The 19,187-nt window shown below is 37.3% G+C and overlaps 1 protein-coding gene and 1 long non-coding RNA gene across 6 annotated transcripts in view; one reads left to right on the top strand and one right to left on the bottom strand.

Annotated features, from left to right (window-relative positions):
- LOC127554555 (uncharacterized) overlaps positions 1-8,247 on the top strand; it is a 40,048-nt gene extending 31,801 nt beyond the window's left edge. Inside the window, exon 2 of the long non-coding RNA XR_007952009.1 lies at positions 8,157-8,247. This is a non-coding gene — a long non-coding RNA (uncharacterized LOC127554555). The remainder of the gene's footprint in view (positions 1-8,156) is intronic.
- The window catches only part of WIPF1 (WAS/WASL interacting protein family member 1), a 173,278-nt gene that overhangs the window by 130,807 nt on the left and 23,284 nt on the right, over positions 1-19,187 (bottom strand). The gene's annotated exons all lie outside the window — the stretch shown is intronic.

The raw sequence follows: 19,187 nt of genomic DNA, 5'->3' as shown, positions 1-19,187 counted from the left end.
TGTGAGAGTCCAATATACCTAGCACGGGGATGAAACAGTTCTGAACACCCTGGAAAAAGAACTCAAGCCAAAACTGTTGGGATGGATGGATATGTGGGGAAAATGAGACCATTTCTCTATGATACCTCTGTAGCAATTCGGTGATGTGAGAGCTTGGCTGTCTCCAGCTCCCACAGGGTAAGGCTGTCATTCCAGTATGACTCTACCCTGCCCCATGGGGCTATTTATCGTAGTCAGGGAGGAGACTGGTAGAGAGTGGATGACCTTGTTTAGGAAAGTAATAAGATAGCGCCTTCTTAGTCATGAAGCAGACAATAAAATCCCAAATAAATACGTTAGTTAATGTTGGCATAATTGCACAGAGAAGCTTTTATATTTGTATTCTGTCTGGGTATAAGTTGTCTATTTGAGATTGTCACCTCCTGAAGGGCCGGGACCAGGTCTATTATTTTGCTTTGAAAAGGGTTAAACACTCCCAGCAAGACTTGAAATCAGTACCTTCAAAGGTGATTTCCAAAAGTTGTGAAGTTCAGGTCAAAGTTAATTCCCTTGAAACCAAAAAGAAAATAAAGAATTTCTATCTAATAAAGTTTCCTGATTCCTACCCCTTTCTCTACCTCAGACAAACAGAACTCAAATGGTAGGAACTTCAGAAGCCACCTAGTTTAAGCTACCCAAAAAGTCCTTCTACAACATATCTAACAAGTGCTGATGGCACAGTGACAGCTGGGAGTAGGAAAGATGCAAGTTCAAATTCAACCCCAGACATTATCTACTGTATGACCCTAAAACTCGATTTACTTAATTGTTAAAAGAAAGAGAATGAGAGAGAGAGACAGACAGACAGACAGACAGACCGAGACAGAGAGACAGAGAGAGAGAGAGAAAGAGAGAGAGAGAGAGAGAGAGAGAATAGTAATAATACCTCAAATGAAATATTTTTATAAAGCATTTAGCACAATGCCTGTACACAGAAGGTACCTAATAAATGCTATTCCTTCCTTCCTTTTCATGAAAGCCAGAACTACTGGAGGGAAGTTCTTTCTACTTCTGGATCTCTTTTAGTTCAGTCATTTTTACTTGTGCTGACTTTTTGTTACCCGACTTGGTGGTTTGTTTGTTTGTTTTTGGCAAAGATACTGGAATAGACTGCCATTACCTTCACCAAATCATTTTACAAATTAGGAAACTGAGGCAAACAGGGTTAAGTGCCAGTCACCCAGTAAGCGTCTAAGGTCAGATTTGAACTCAAGGAGATGAATCTCCCTGACTCCAAGTCCAGCACTGTATGCACTATGGCGCCACCTAGCTGCTGCTAAATGTATCCAATCCCTTGTAATCATTTTCATTAGTCCTTTCCTCTAGACTCTTCAATGTCCTGGGTACCCTCCTCTGAATACTCTCCGTTGTCATTTCCAAAAAATGTGATATTAAAAGCAAACATAATACTCAAGATATGTTCTGATAAGAGCAGAGTAAGAGGGGGCATTATTGCCCTTATTCTGGTATTCTGGGTTTTATACTTTTCTTACTGCAATCTAACATGATGCAGACTTTGTAGGCTTTCGAGTCCCTTGCTAGCAAAAAGTGACCTTGTGGTCCACTAAATCCGTCACATCTTCTTCAGATAAACCGTGATTGAGCCATGGCTTCCCCATCTTGAATTGGTGATTTTTTTTGTGATTGTGTTTGGTCATTTGTGAAGTTTTACATTTCAAGTGTACAACTTTACAATTATCCCTATCAAGTTTCATTACTAAATTTGGCACAATGTCACTACTCATTGGGATCTTTTTATAACTTGAAGCTATTGCCCAGTGAGTAAGCTATCTCTCCTAGGCCTGTCTGTAAATTTCATAAGCTTGTCATCCATGGCTAAATCTAAGTTTTTGATGAAAATGTCAAAAACAATTAATTTTTAAATTTTTTGAATAATATTTTCTTTTTCACTATTATAGGTTAAAATAATTTTAAAAATTCATTTTTAAGGGCAGCTAGATGGCGCAGTGGATAGAGTACCAAGTCAGGAAGACCTGAGTTCAAATCTGACCTCAGGAACTTAACACTTCCTTGGCTGTGTGACCCTGGGCAAGTCACTTAACCTCTTTTGCCTCAGTAAGAAAACATTTATTTAAATTTTTTTCTTGAATTCTAAATTCTTTTCCTTCCTCTCTGCCTTCTCTCTCCTTGAGAGGGTATAAGCAATTTAATATGGGTTATACATGTGCAATCACGCAAAATTTATTTCCCTATTAATCGTGTCCAAAACAATTAAAAAAAAAAAGATTGAATTAGTCTGAATACTTAAAAGAGGGTGCTAGAATAGGTAAGGTTAGCTTACCTATTTAGCTAATCTTTATTGAGCTCCTACTGTATGCTATGGGAAATTCAATGTTAAGTAAGGCATGTATCCTGTTCCCCACAAAACATATTCTAGTAGAGGAAATAAGGCATCTACCAAAAAATCCCGTAATGTCTGACTCATGTGAAAAGCATTATAAGATGGTAAAAAGAGCTTCTAGAACACAGAAGAGGAAGATCATTTTTGATTGAGAAGTTCAGAGAAGCCTTCATGAAAGAGTGCTATTAGATGTGAGTTTTGGGGTAGAATTTCAATAGGAACCAATGTTGAGGAGTCACATTTTGATAGAGGTTATCATGTAAGCAAAAGCAATGAGATGAGAGAGCATAGTGCAAGTTTAGAGACAGAGCAAGCAGCTCATTCAGGATGTGAAGGGTAAGAGTGAGAGGGATAGTTGGGTAAGATAATAAAGTCCAAAGAAAGGAGGGCCTTGAATGAAACACTTAGTAATGTTATTCTGCTCCTTAGGTAGTGGAAGACCTGGAAGGTCTGAGAACAAAGGAGGGAGGTGTTTTGTTTTTTCCATCTTTGTAGCTATTTCTTTCTTTCTTTCTTTCTTTCTTTCTTTCTTTCTTTCTTTCTTTCTTTTTTCTTTCTTTCTTTCTTTCTTTCTTTTTTCTTTCTTCCTTCCTTCCTTCCTTCCTTCCTTCTTCCTTCCTTCCTTCCTTCCTTCTTCCTTCCTTCCTTTCTTCTTTCCTTCCTTCCTTCCTTCCTTCCTTCCTTCCTTCCTTCCTTCCTTCCTTCCTTCCTTCCTTCCTTCCTTCCTTCCTTCCTTCCTTCCTTCCTTTTTTCCTTCTTTCTTTCTTTCTTTCTTTCTTTCTTTCTTTCTTTCTTTCTTTCTTTCTTTCTTTCTTTCTTTCTTTTTTGAGTGAGACATCGGGGTTAAGTGACTGGCTAAGAGTCACACAGTTAATGATACATTTGAACTCAGATCCTTCTGACTCTACGGCTGGTGCTCTATCCACTGTGCTACCTACTTTACCCTATTGCAGCAATTTCAAAAACTTCCAGAGAAAGTCAAACATTCTTTCTGACGGAAATAACAAGAGAGATGCCATTCAAAAGACTCTGCATTAAGACCTCAGAAATAAAACATGTCTGTTGTCTCTGTTAAGAGGCTATTTCAGGATTATTCCTCAGTGATCTTTTATTTGGAGAGAGTAAAGAACATTTTTCCAGAAAACACTTAGGAGGGATTACCCATTGTTCTTCTGTGAATATTAAGGTAAAAACATACTACATGTGTTTGGAAAATATTTCTTTGTATGATCACCATCAGGTTTCATTTCTAAGATGAACCACTCTGAATGAAAAAAAAAAAAAGGCAAGGGAGGGGAAAGAGACATTTAGTTGGGCAGAAGCATATTAGGAATGAGAGGGGAAAGAACCAAGTTGAGGGAGGAAATCTATTTCCCTATCAACATGTCCCTGTCAGGAACGACCTTTTTCCAGATTGCAAATGGTGTAAGTAGGACAGTAGATCAGGTAAAGTGGACTTGGATGTTCAGAACTATATGGAGACAAAGAGAGAGAAACCTTAATCAGAACTATAGAGGAAAATGAACCTGGAGACAGACAAGAAGTTTGGTTGAACAATCAAAATCAAAATAAACTTTCTCCACCTCTAGAATTTAAGAGTATGGTTGTTCCTCTGGCATACTCTTAATAAATCTAAAAGGCTTATCTAATAATTTAGAGAGAGGGAGCAAGGCATAGTGGATAGAAACCTGACCTGAGAATAAAGACCAGAGTTCAAATGTCACCACAAGTTAAGTACTCTAATCTCTTAGTAGCCCCAAGCAACTCTTAAGACTATAAATTATAACTCTCTGTAGTGGGAGTTTCCACATAGGGAGTTCCCCACCCTCCCTTCCCCACACCAGTTAAATTACAGGTCTAGACTTTCCTTACCATCTCCCCTCCCCCCCAAACCCCCACAACAACAACAAAAAAAAATTAACCACTATCCAAATTACCCAGAAGTATCCACAAGAAAAAGAAGGGAAGTTGCTATCTTACATGTGAAACATTTTACAAATATTTATCCAACTATTTTTTCACTGGTCTTTGCAGAAAATGAGAGCAAAAGGGGAGGGGAGGGGAGGCAGGAGGAAAGAAGGCAGAAAAAAGATGAGAGGGAGGGTGGGAGGAAGAGACAGAAAGACAGTGAGACAGAGAAAGACAGACAGAGACAGAGAGTGAGGCACACACACAGAAAAAAAAAGACAGAGACTGAGGGAGACTGACAGAGACAGAAAATCAGGCAGAGTGAGGCACACACAGAGAAAGAAAAAGATAAAGAGACAGAGACAGAGAAACAGAGTCAGAGAGAGAGAGGAAGACAGAGAAATAGAGACAGAAAAAGTCAGAAACAGAAAGGGGGGCAACATACAGAGACAGACAGAGAGATAAAGAAAGACAGAAAGACAATCAGAGGGAGACACACAGAGAGACATTTGGCTCAGTGGATCAGGAATATCTGTGTTCAAATCTAGCCTCACTTCTTAAGCTGTATGACCCTTAGCAAATTATTTAACCTTTGTTTGCCTTAATCCCCTAGAGAAGGAAATGGCAAGCCACTCCAGCATTTTCACCAGGAAAACCCCAAACTGGGTTTCAAAGCATCAGACCCCACTGAATAACAAAAAATAACTGCAGTTGACTTTTATACAGCTTTCAAAGCTTAGAATTGCTACTAAGAATTTGGGTAACCCTGTGTCATTTGAAAAGCTCTTTACATGCATACAAGATTTTATTTGGGCTTCTTGATAGCCCTGTGAAGGAGGCATCATGGGTACTACTCTATCCATTTGGAATCAGATTCAGTTGAAATGACTTGGGTATGACTTTAACAATTAACCTCAGAGGCAGGGGATTTGAATTCAGACTTGCCTTCCTGACAGATAGTAAAAGGCAAAAATGAGACTAAAACAGCATTCTCTATGTAATAGTATGCTACTTATCTTTAGCAGCCACAGAGAAAGATCATGGTCAAGTTTAAGAAAAACCACATCCAGTAACTCATGATTTCCTCACTCTAAACAGGACCCTTAGCTTCCTAATAGCAGTAAAGAATTGGCTTCTCTGTATAAGGATAGCAGATTAATATCTGTTACTTCCAAATCTGGGCAAAGATCACTCAATAAACACGTACTAAGCACCTACCAGGTGCCAGGCAAAGTACTGGGGATACACATATAAATAAAGACAGGCAGCCTACTTTCAGGGACTTTACACTATAAAAGCAGAAGACGTCACAGAAAAAAAGGAAGCTGAGAAGTAGGGGAGGTATGATGAACTCAGAGATGTATATCAGAGTAGTACAGCCTGGTGAGAAATGAGATGTCTGAGCTGGAGGTTTTGGAGTTCAGGGTTCCACTCTTCATTCAAAGGGGGTAAGAGTAGTAATGAGGTGGGGCACCAAGGAAAATGGACCTCAAAGATAATGAGGTTTTCCTAATAATAGGTTAGTGTAGAAGTCAGAGATGTCCCAAGTTGCGTAACTAGATGGGAAATAAGGAAGAAGTAACCAAAATATGAGTTGACTTCAAGTTTGGTACAGAGGCTTGAAAACTCTCTTCCTCCTCCTCTTTCTCCTCCTCCTCTTCCTTCTCTTTCTCTTCCTCATTCTCCTCTTCCTCCTCCCCCTTCTCCTGCTCTTCCTCCTTCACTTCCTTCTCCTCCTGTTCTTATTCCTCCTCCTCCTCTCTTCTTCCTCCTCCTTTTTCTTTCTACTTCTGTTTAACCAAGGTGTTGCACTAGCTTCTTGGACTTAGGAAGATTCATCTTCCTGAATTCAAATTTGGCCTCACACACTTACTAGTTGTGTGATTCTGGTCAAGTCACTTGACCTTATTTGCCTCAGTTCCTCATGTATAAAATGAGCTAGAGAAGGAAATGGCAAACTATTTCAATATCTCTGCCCAAAAAACCTCAAATGGGGTCACAAAGAGTCAGATATGACTCAAGTGAGTGAACAACTAAAATAATAATAATCAAAGTGCAGAAAAAGCATTTGATAAAATCCAATATCCATTCCTAATAAAAACACTTGAGAGTATAGGAATAAATGGACTTTTCCTTAAAATAGTCAGGAGCATATATTTAAAACCATCAGTAAGCATCATATGTAATGGGGAAAAACTGGAACCTTTCCCAGTAAGATCAGGAGTGAAATAAGATTGCCCATTATCACCGTTATTATTCAATATTGTATTAGAAACGCTAGCCTCAGCAATAAGAATTGAGAAAGAGATTAAAGGAATGTAGGTAATGAGGAAACAATAATCAAATTAAACCAATACCAAATAACATATGAAAAAACTCTACATGGATGTCCATATTGAAGTAGCTATATTAGGGAGACACACACAATTATTTTTCTTTTCAATTTACTATCCCTGAATGCCTGTGTTTCTGTGTCTTGGACAATAAAAAATTGCTTCCATATGCATGACAGGAAAACACGTACTCAGTGACTGATAATGAAATGCTGTGCTGACTCTATTTGGGGGAAGAACAAATTTATCTGTTCTTGAAAGAATCTGAGAATGTTAGGGTTAGAACTTTGGACTTCTAACCCTATGCTCTATCCCATTAGTAGGCAGGGGGTATTGTGAGGCTTGCCAGCTATTATTATTGTTATTGTTATTTTCATTACAGGTCCCAAGCCTCCTATCTAAGTTATGACTTTATTCTCTGAGCTTTCTACTGTATTCTTACTGAGCTCAAGCAGTGTTCATAAAGTAATATAAGGGGACATGGCTATGAATGCTTAAAAATCAGGCTGGGGAGATAAATGGGACACAAGTTGTTTATACGCACACTTTTTTGTTATTGTTGATTGAAGCTTTTTATTTTCAAAATATATGCATAGATAACAATCACTCCTGCAAAACCCTGTGTTCCAAATTTTTTCCTTCTCTTCCCCTGATCCCTTCCCCCAAGCAGCAAGTAATCCAATATATGTTAAAAAGTGCAATTCTTCTATGCATATTTCTACAATTATCATGCTACACACAAAAAAATCAGATCAAAAAGGAAAAAAATGAGAAAGAAAACAAAAGACAAGCAAACAACAATAAAAAAAGGCAAAAATACTATATTGTGATCCACACTCAATCTCCACAGTCTTTCTTCTGGATCCAGATGGCTCTCTTCATCACAAGATCATTAGAACTGCCCTAAATCACTTTGCTATTAAAAAGAGCTACGTCAGTCAAAATTGATCATCATATAATCTTGTTGTCATGGTTATAATACACTTTTAAGTTTAATTTGCATCATAAAAATTTTCTTAAGTCTAGACAAAACAACAAACCAAACCATAATTCTAAGCAATCATTAATTTCTTCGATATAAAAGTTGACATGGAAAATTTAACAATCTCTGACCCAAGCAATGTGATGTCTCTATTTATTCTCCAGCTCATTTTGCAGATGAGGAAAGTGAGGAAACAGGATTAAGTGACTTGACCAGGGTGATTTCTGAGACTGGATTTGAATTTAGGAAGAAACAAGTCTTCCTGAGTTCAGACTCAGCATTTTATGCACCATGGTGCCACCTAGCAGTCCCACTATAGCCCTAGTATGACAGAATGACAGATTTAGTAGTCAACAGTCTGGAGTTCAAAATAAAATTATGCTAGTTGCTGTTACCTCATATAAGTCATTTACCATTTTTCTTATCAGGGTCTCAAGTTTCTCACTTGTCAAAAGAGGGGGATAAAATGACCTCTGAGGTTCATTTTAGTTCTAAATTTATGCTTTTATATTCCAACTTTCTCACTTTACAGATAAGGCAACTAAGTTCTGAAGAGAAGAAATACTTGCCCAAGATCATCCAGAACAAATGAATTAAACTAAAGGTGCTTTGATTCCTATAAAGAGCATGTGAGTTTCTTTTCTTTTTAATTATATATTAACTCATAATAAAAAAATTGTACAAAACCAAATAACATTTCTTTTTCTGTAAAGTAAGTTGAGAGCTGTTTGAAAAACATTTCTCATCTATGCTATAGTATTAGTTTTCCACAAACATCAGAAAACACACATACTGATGAGATGCAAAAAAGAAAATGATTTAGGCATCAGAATACAACTTTCTCCCTAAATCCCCTCAAAGCATTATGGACTTCCTTACAGGTATGGAGCAGGGGGAAAGGGAAAGCACATTTCCCCCACTAGTTGATTTTGATTTATTACTTGGGCTGGGCTACTGTCCTGTTTCAACAAAAATCTTAAGCTTTTCCATTGTAATAACACATCTACTTTTGTTCTCTCTGTTTTCTAAATGCAAACAGCTGTAATTTAACACAAATAGAAGTGACATATATGAATGATTTGACTTTAAAAAAAATAAAATTAACATGCACAAGTCTATTCAATCACTGACACAGTAACAAGAACACTTCTTTCTTTCATTCTCCCCTACCCCGTTTTACAAGCAAAATTTTTTTTAACAAAAGTTTCAAGTCACAGTCTTTCATATCTATCACAATCTGAGTGTGATTAAAAAAGTAACACTTTTAAAAAAGATATATATGTGTGTGTGTATGTAAATTGTATATACATATATACACACCTACAGACACATACATACATATATACAAACACACTTACACACACACACACACACACACACAAAATCTCTAAGAAAGATGACAAAATTGCCTACTTCTTTCTGTCTAATACAAAATAAAAAGGGGGCAAAAACAGGACAAAAATATCCATTCAATATGCAAATACTGTCATTTAATTTGCTTGGGAGACCTTTAGAAATAAAAAGTAGCAACAAATCTTAAATCAGATGTTTAATTGACAGCTAGTTATGTACATGTGCATATACAAAATATAGCAGCAAATTTTGAGGGGAGATTTAAAAGTCTTTTAAATACTAGTTTTATTTACTGGTAAACAAATGATGCCAGCTCTGAACATCTGTTCAACACAGTTCTTTAGAAAAGTGTCTTTTTCAAATGTTTGAACAAACATTTCTTTCATATATGAGATATTAGGAGTAAAATAAAAACATGTAAAGTTGAAATTTTAAGCAAAAGGGGAAAAAAAGGCAGAACTAATTAGTAATAGAGTGTTTCCTGATTCAATTGTGGCCTTGAAATAACTAGTTAACAGAAAGGCACAAAATCATGGTTTGGAAAGAGACTTAATGTTGTGTATGAGAGCCTTTTCAAATCAGACAAGACACCCAGTGACAAACACATTTGCTTCTAATAACTGCAGGCCTCATTCAACTAGTGATCCTAATTAAAACCCCTATTGTCAGCCTAGGGCCTCTGCTTTACTTAGCCTGAAAGGCAGGAAAATGCTTGGTGAACAGACTGAGAAACTTGGAAGCTTCAATATATCTGGGGTAGGGTGGGAGGAGGAAAGGGGATTGAGGACTCTGTTACCAGCCCTTTGCTCGCTAAGAGTAACTCAGGAGGAAGCAGGGACATCTGCAGAATCCTATCACATGCTGGGTATTTGGAGGCTTGTTTGGGAGGTGTGGTGGGGATGGAGAATTGCTAGGAGGCCTGGTCCTGAGAACTAATTTGAGGTGAGCTTTACTATTCACCCAGATCCATTCCTCCCCTCCTCTGACACACTGGAGCATTCTCTTTAACCCATTCCAGTAGTCCAAAGTACATACATTGCATATGATACTCAGATGAACTATTCAAGATGAGGATCATGCTTCTCCAGGTAAATCACTGTCTTTGTTAAGCACCCAGTCCAACCGTTCCTGGATAAAGGCCACTAGGGGCTATTTAAAGGAAGTAACTTGGATGAAGAATTTCCCCCTGATCTCTCCTGGTCTCAACCTCATTGGTCCTTTCTCTTCCCAAAAGAAAGTTTCATTTGGCTGATTCTGATGAGGTGCAAGAATCAGGGGGTGAGAGATCCCCTCTGGTCCTTTTGTGAAAGAATTCGCAACCCAAGTCTATGTAGCAGAAAGGGAATTTTTATTTTTCACTAAGAAGGAAGCTTTCTTAGCTGGCAAAACTCCTGATTAGGAATTTGGCAAAGGTAGGTTAACAGACCCTTGATTATATCAGGTAAATCTTGGCCTGGGGGTTGGGGAGCAGGTTGAGCCACTCAATAGAGAACTATTGACTGTGCCTCAGGCCAAGATCTCCAATTGAATGAGACCACATACTTGGGAAGGGCTTGTCTGGAAAAGGTGTGCTTTTTCCAGGGTTTGAGAGTCTCCCCAAAGGGGACACAGTCCAGCTCCTCCAAAGATTAAAGTGAACACAATTTACATCATTTTCCTCCCAAAAGATCTCAGTTTATATCAATTTCACATTGTAACAATTAAAACAGAAGCAGGAAAAGAATTTTTCATTATTTCTTTCTTCCTTCTTTCTCTTTCTTTCTTTTTTTCTTCCTTTTTCTTTCCTTCCTTTTGTCTTTCTTTTTCTTTCTCTTTCTTTTCCTCTTCCTTTCTTCTTTTCTTTTTTCTTTTTTCCTTTCTTTTTTCCTTCCTTCCTTCTCTTTTTCTTTCTTTCTTTCCTTCTTTTTTCTTTCTTTCTATCTTCCTTTTTTCTTTCTTTTTTCTCTCTTTCCTTCCCTTCCTCCCTCCTTCCTTTTTCTTTCTTTCTTTTTTGTTTTTGAATCAAAAGACTCAAGGTGATCTTTTTGATACAGAATCTATTCTTGGTAGAAATCTTAGAAACATCTGAGACAGAGACTAGTTTTGGAAGGAAGTGGTATTTTGTGCCTCTTTCAATAACAAGTCGGCATTTTACCCAGTCTAGATTGGTAGTCTCCCAAGATCAATAGGATAAATAGTTTGTGGACAAAAAAAAAAAAAAGAAAAATGCTGAGTACCTGAAAACTACCCAATGGCTGGATTTTCTGGAGATTTGTTTAGTACTTTTAAGGAAGCTGCCCTATGCATCATCATCTATACCATCCCTTTATCCTATCTCTAAACTGGAAGATCGGTCAACAATTGTGGTGGAATAAAAACCTATTCTCTGTTGAGCCCTAATTCCCAATCTGGGAAAGGATTATACTGCCATTTTCTCAAAGAGGAAAGAACCCAGGGCACATGAGTAGGTTACCAGATGATCCAAAACATCCCTCACTAACCTAGCCAATGGCCCTTTAAAAACTTAACACCACATAACAAATACAACATAATAAACCACAACAGCCATACCATGGGACAGAAAGGATGTCAGTATTGCACATCTGTACAACAGCTGGGATGTATATCAAGCAAAAAAAAAAAAAAATCCATTTCCAGGAATTGACGGGATGCAGAGTCTCTTAGTGACTCTTGGGGGCAGTTAATGGGGCCAAGTGATTGAGATTGTTTAGGCCTTCCTCTGTGTATCCAGAAAAAAAAAAAGATGGGTCATTTTTCTTGGAGAACAGTAGGTTCATTCAAAATATTGTATTCATAGAAAAGTCCTCACAAATATATCTCTAAAGGTAGGACCCAGGATTAGTGTAAGTATTGATTGAAACAAAACTATTTCTTCTTCCCACTTAGTAATTACCCAGGAAATTCAAGAATAAATTTAAGGTGAAATGAATGGAAGGAAAAATGTCACTTGGACACTAAATGGGACAAGAGCTCTTAGTCTTTTTTCTTGATTCTCATTACATGCTTCTTTGGACTGCCCCTTGGACTGTCTCTTGCCTCTCTTCCAGTTCTGTACTTCCTTATCATGAGCCTTCTTCTGGAAATCTAGAAACAGTTTTGGATCGGACTCCTAGCCATGGTGATTGGAAGACCATTCTCCCCATTTCACCAGATACTCAGCTTCTCCCTACAGTACTGCTTGCTCAGAATGCACTCAGTAGTAAAGACCTGCTACTCAATGCTGAGCCAAAGTCTCCAACCCAAGGGCGAGGACACAAATGCTTCCCCCCATTTCCCCTCCTTCTCCACTGCTCCTACCCAAATCTTTGGTATTATTCAAGGCAGTTTTTATCTAATCAAGTCTGAGCTGAATGCAAATTCTTAAAATAAAGAATGCCCCAAAAAGAGTTTGCTTGCTAGGCCTGGGTGTTCAGTTTCTCTGTTGGTTTACTAAACAATATACAACCCAAGTAAAGACTGGACTTCTCTCACATTCTCCAGACACTGTACTTCCTCCCCCTGGGGCCAAAGGCTAGACTAATCAGATGTCCTTTAAAAACAAAGCAAAACAAAACAAAAGAACAATACTGTTCTTTTGGTTTTAGTGTAAGAAGGAGCCTTTTGAGGACAGCAGATCATGTTCCAAGTAGGTATTTCACCTAATCACTTTTAGGTTAGTTCAAGCTGGGAGAGTATCTCCAGTGTGCCTCAATATAGGAGATTTAAGTTTGTCAAATAAATATATATTTGCCGTTATCTCACAAGGTGCTTCAAGTGTCCAAAAAGCCCACTTTGGGAAAAATATCTTGCTTTATAGTACTTTTCTCAAACCAATCTCCTCAAATCTAGAAAAGCAACCTGAATCTCCATTTTCGATTATACAAAAGTGAACTTCAGGAATCCTGATGAACTGAATCCAGTTTGGGCAAATGGACAGAGACACACAGGCACGAAGAGACATTGAAGGCAAACACTTAAAAAATTCAATAGTCCCATTGTTGTTGCTCAACTCTTTGTGATCTCATTTGGGGTTTTCTGTGCAGAGATATTGGTATGGTTTGCCATTTCCTTCTCTAGTTCATTTTACATATGAGGAAACTAAGGCAAACAGAGTCAAGTAGCTTGCCCAGTATCACATAGCTAGTAAGAATCTGAAGTTAAATTTGAACTTTAAAAAGGGGGGGATCCAAGCTTGGGATTCTATATATGATGCCACTTAGTTGCCCCTAAATAGTTTTTAACAGAGCTTAACTATTTGAATTTGGCCTTCAGGGGGTGAATTTGGCCTCTGAGTGGTACTGGGGGCTCATTTCATTTTCTGTGCCTGCAGCCTAGCCTGCAGGCCACTAGACCCCTTCACAGCTTCCATGGTCTCTTTAGGCCTGGTTCTGTTTGGGATTTTGAACAATGATACCATTTAGGATCCAATTTGAAAGTGGGCTGCGAACACCCACTTCTTTTACAGATAGATACCACACAGAAAATCTGGAGTGATTAACACTGAATCATCCTGATTTTTGAACTGGATATAAACTAGTAAACTAGATGGAAGCTTCATTATTTCCCAAATTGCCCACACTGAAAGAATTCAATTTGTCATTAGGAATAGTGGAAGTACAAGTACATGAGTCAGTTCACTATCTTACTTTCTTTAAAGGGCAGCTAGCTGGCACAATGGATAGAGTGCTAGGTCAGGAGTCATGAAGACCTGTGTTCAAATGTGATTTCAGACACTTACCAGCTGTGAAACTCTGGGCAAGTCATTTAACCCTATTTGCCTCAATTTTTTCATCTGTAAAATGAGCTGGAGAAGGAATTGGCAAAACACTTCAGGATAACTGACCAGAAAATCCCAAATGAGATTACAAAGAGTCAGCTACAGCTAAAATAACTGAACAACACCTTCTTTAAGCTTCCAGGTTCAATTATTTGCTCCAAACCAATCAGCAGTGGATACATATCCTTTCCTGGATCTCAAAGGTTGGATTAGTTTGGGGGCTAACAAATGAGTTAACTTTTCAAATAGGAACAAGAGAACAAAATCCAGTAAAACTAAGTTGCTAAAAGTATAACCATAAAGTCTACTTGGGCTCTGGGCTCTGATCTCATATTTGACATGTTAAAAAAAGGTGAATGGAAAAAGAAAAATATTAGAAATAAGACATGGCATGGGAAGGGAAGCCTTGGGCTGGAAGAGACCTTGAGAAGTTATAGCCTGTATTCAGAAAAGGATCACACCTTTTCTTGGTGGGAAAATACAAGAATTAATCCTGCTTTCAGTTTAATTTGATTTTTCTTTGGAATATATAATTCCAATGTGAGATGATAAAGATCCAGGTATAGGGTAGGAGGTGCCCTCACTCTTAGGTCAGAGAATATAGGAAGAGAATTCTTCATTATATCTTGAAGTTTTATTGTTTTTTTGTTTTTTTCTTTCTAGACTAGATTAGGAACTCCAATTGTCAACAATCTTGGCGAGTTGGGAATATCTGATAGCTATACCCAGGGGATACTCTGACCTCAGCTGTTACTACATTGGGTCTTACATATCACATACCCAGACCAATTGCCTTGGCTAGAAAATGAAAATTGACTTTCTTTTTTAAACTTGGATTGAAGAAGGGATGAGGGTTATAAGGTGTGGCTTACTTTCCAGGTCAGGGAACAAGAAAGCATGAATTTTGTGAGACTTCTTCAGTCTTAATGTAAATACTATATACAGTTTGACCAAGATGGCAGCGTTCGCTCAGAGGAAAGTATTTGAATCAATCAATAAAAAAAGTATTGATTAAGCACTGATTACATACTTCTCAGTGTGACACAAAGTCAGTCCTTTGCTGGAATAATTGCCCCAGTAAAGAAAGAATTTTCCATGTCTTACAAATAATAAGGAAATATATTTTGAGTTTCTTTCTTTTTTTTTTTTAACCTGGAGAATGTGAAAAATGGAATTCTTTGCTGTAGTATGTGCTTAAAAATTCTAGAAGAAACAAAAACCTTTATCTTCTCTACACAATCTTTATCATCCCACAATCTTTTCTCCTCTCCTCCTTCAGTTCTCCCTCTGCCTCCCTCACTTTTTCATAAACTTTTCAGTTACAGAAACTCAAAGCAATCTACATCATCTTTGAGAGAACCAACATAAATTTCTTCATAGTACTATGGGGCTTTTATTCTTTAAATCTACTTTTTTCAGAAATATTCCAGGAGAATATAAAGCAGAGAAAAGATTTACACATTTCCAGATTCAAAAGATAAATCAATTTAAAAGTCACATGAGTTGCCTATCTCTCCACTAGAGTCTGTTTTCCTTGTAAATGCCTGTGACCATATAAGTACTATACTAATTCAATATTTACCCAAACTCAATATTTGTTCTTTGGGGGTTAGGAATGACTTACTATATAAGGATCATAGAATCTGGAACTAGTAGAAACCTCAGAAACTATTGAATGCAACTCTCTCATTTTACAAATAAGGAAATTGAGGCAGAGACAGATTAAGGGACTCTTACAGTGTAACAAAGCCAGCAAATATGAATTTGGCCTTTAATACAAGTCTCTCTAATTCCAAAATCCAATGTCCTATCCTATTTACCACCTGCTTCTCCCTGAGTATGACACTGGAGTGCTCTCAGGGATGTGCTGGTAAATGTTTAACAACCTGATCTCTGAAAAACAAAATATGCAGGATGCATTTTAAAGCCTAATCTGAAGATTTTTCTCTATTGCTTTCATAAGCTAGACAATCAAGAGAACAATAAATCAAACCCTGATTTGTAGCATTTGCCTATTTCTAAGGTATAAATACTCATACCGAAATTTTAACAATCAGTTTTATGAACTAGTTCCAGCTAGCTTGGTTTCAGCTTGGGTATTATTCCATTTCATTTATGGTCATTTGAACCTTCCTGCCTTTCCCTCCATTTTCATTCAGATTCTCTCTTTTCTCTAAGACTGGGGTTTTGAACTTCAGGTCCACAAATTTCCAAGGGCTCCATGGTTAGATTTCAGAAAGTCCATGAACCTGAATAAAAAAAAAATCTTTATTTTCACCAACTTTTAACTAAAATTTATCATTTTTTTTCTATTTGAATTCAAACAAACCAGTCAACTGTTATTTTAAGAGGGATGCACAGTTTTTCAAAGTTATATAGGGAACAAATGCACTAAATCATAGGTGTCTTAACTTCTCTTCAGAGCAAATGATTTTCTTTTACAAACTTTCCCTCATTCCATCACTCCTTCTCTTTGATTTAATTCCAAAATCTGGCTTTGGTTTGGCAGAGCAGTATATGATATGCAAACATTGGCTCCAAATCACTGCTTTAGGACATAGTGAATTAGTATGATGAGTTCTCATCACCTAGACTATCTAATGCAATATACTTCTATATACTGTTTAAAACTTTGGACTATACTTGCAGTTTTCCTTTCTCTATAATCTTTCAATTTAACATGTGGAAGAGGATTATGTAGTAAGGAAGGGGAGGATCATCTTATATAATTTGGTGAAAAGAAAGAAATTATTAATTTTAATTTGGGGAGAGAGTTCAAATTGCCCCAGATGGTAACCAAGCATCCCTTCACATGTCTGAGGGGAATAATCTGCATTTGGAGGGCAATATCGACCATACAACTAACACTTATTAAAAATTTACTATGTGCCAAGCAGTATGTTGAAGATATAAAGACAAGTAAAAGTTCCTGCCCTCAAGGAGCTGCCAGTCTAATAGGGGAGAGAAAATGCAAGCAACTATGTATAAAAAAGCTAAACATGGTTAAGTTGGAGCTTATCCACAAGGGAAGTCCTACAAAATAATTTGTACATTGGTCTCTACTCAAGGCAATCAGAGAAAAATAAGACAATTTTGCAAACATCTCTTAGGATCTTAGGATTGTAAATCCAAATTCTTGGTACCTTGCCAAGCAGCTACTGAAACATGATTCAGGAAAAAAAAGAACAATTGAATCCTACTTCCAAGGAGAAACAGTTATGGACCAAATTCCATAACTTGGCAGTTAGGTGATATAGTAAATAGAGTGCAAGACTTGGTGTCAGGGAGATCTGAATTTAAATCTTTTTTTCCCCCCCAGATACTTTTATTTGTGTGATTCAAGGCAAATCATTTAACCTGTGTCTGACTCAGTGATTTCCACTGTAAAAGGGGTATAATAACAGCACTTACATCCCAGAATTGTGAGGCTCAATTGAGAAAATAGCTGTAAAGATCTTCGCCCAGTGCCTTAAAACATACTTGATTTCTTTCATTTCAGAAAGAAAAACTTAAATCCATGGAATCCTAGGAGTGGATGCCTAAAAGATAGAAGGTAATGAAAATAGTCCATGGACTCTTCTCCTGCAGTGAAAAAGCAGGACAGGAAGAAAAGGAAAGGGAAGGAGGAGCAACACTAGCCCCCACCTCTATTAACTCTGACTCAGTGATCCGGATGTGAGAGGAGGCTGGTCAACTATGGGCTTAAAAACCAAACAGACTTCAGAGTATTCACAATCCCACTCAGAGAGTATCAAAACTGAAGTTCCAAACCAGATTTCTAAACTGGGCAGGACAACAGTGACCTTTGGGATCCAGAAACTTCTGAATTCTGATTCCAATGCTAATTCTTTTGTCACATTTAATTCAGGAGTGGAGAGGAGGGTTATGCTTGGTCAGTTTCCTCAGCTTGATCATTATTGCATACCTGGAAAGTCCCAGTAAACATGGGGTCAGTGGCACACTGGATACTTGCAGACTGTCCTGCAAAACACTCTAGTTTTGTTCAATCATTTTCAATTGTGTTCAACATTTTGTGACACCAATTGAGGATTTTTTGGAAGAGATACTGGAATAGTTTGCCATTTCCTTCTCTAGCTTATTTTATAGATGAGGAAACTGAGGCACACAGAGTTAAATGACTTGCTCAGGGTCACGGTTAGGAAGCATTTGAAACTAGATTTGAACTCCAGTCCCAGCACTTTGCCCATTGCCCCATATAGATACCCAATCTAGCTGCCTGTTGGAGTTATTTATTTTTGACTACTTTCTCTACTCCCAAGTCTATTTAGGATAAGGCTATGGCATCCCGAAAAATCAGAATGAATTTAATAAAAATGCATTTATTAAGACCCTTATATGTACTAAGTCTGGGAAACAAACACAAAGAACAAAGTCCCTGTGCTTAAGGATCTTATTTTCTAATAAAGAACATGTAACATATAGGAGACAGATGGCTAAAGAGAATAATTTGATTGGGAACATTATAGGGACATCAAGTAGAACCATAATGGAGCAGATTAATTTATTCATTATATAAGCAATAATAGAATTAATTTGATTATAGTTTTTGATGTAGAAAGATGGGGAGAAATCTGGGAAGTGAAGCAAAGCATCTAGAATTTGTGCTGAGAAAAGGGGGAGACTTTGGGAGCTACTATAGAGTATAAAAAAGGGACAGTATTCCCTGATTCAGGGGGAATGTTTATATTTTTATCCTTCCTAAATCCCTTTGTAAGTATCTCTTTGTAAGAACTAATTGATGCTACTGGTTAACCATATTGAGGAGAAATCCACTGATTAAGCTCACAGTAGGATACTAATGAATGGTATAAATATTACTAAACCGCTATTTTAAAAATTTTTTATTTTCAAAATATATGCACAGTTTTCAACATTCTCACTTGCAAAAACTTGTCCTATTTTTTTCTCCCTTCCTTCCCCCGACTCTGTCCTCCAGATAGCAAGTAATCCAATATATGTTAAACATGTACAATTCTCTTATACTTATTTCTACAATTATCATACCATACAAGAAAAATCAGATCAAAAAGTAAAAAAATGAAAAAGAAAACAAAAAGCAAGGAAACAATGATAAAAATGGTCAAAATACTATATGGTGATCCACATTAAGGCCCCACAGTTCTTCTTCTGGATGCAGATGGCTCTTTCCATCACAAGACCATTGGAATTGGCCTGAATCACCTAGTTGTTGAAAAGAGCCAGGTCTGTCAGAATTGATCATCACATAATCTTGTTGTTAACTAAGTCCTTAATAACTGTTTCTGGACATTGATATTAGGAGAAAAGTAGTTACCTTCTGAGGACCAATCTTGTACGTGAGCATGAGTTAGAACATGGACCTAGACAGATTCTATTAGAGCTACATCTATATTTGTATATGTATCAATAAAGTCATAGCATTAATTGAAAGCAAAAAGGGATTTCTAATCCAGC

This window comes from Antechinus flavipes, chromosome 3 (genome assembly GCF_016432865.1).
Source record: "Antechinus flavipes isolate AdamAnt ecotype Samford, QLD, Australia chromosome 3, AdamAnt_v2, whole genome shotgun sequence".
NCBI lineage: Eukaryota > Metazoa > Chordata > Mammalia > Dasyuromorphia > Dasyuridae > Antechinus > Antechinus flavipes.
Note: the sequence above shows the minus strand (reverse complement) of the source record. Positions and strands in the feature narration are given on the sequence as shown.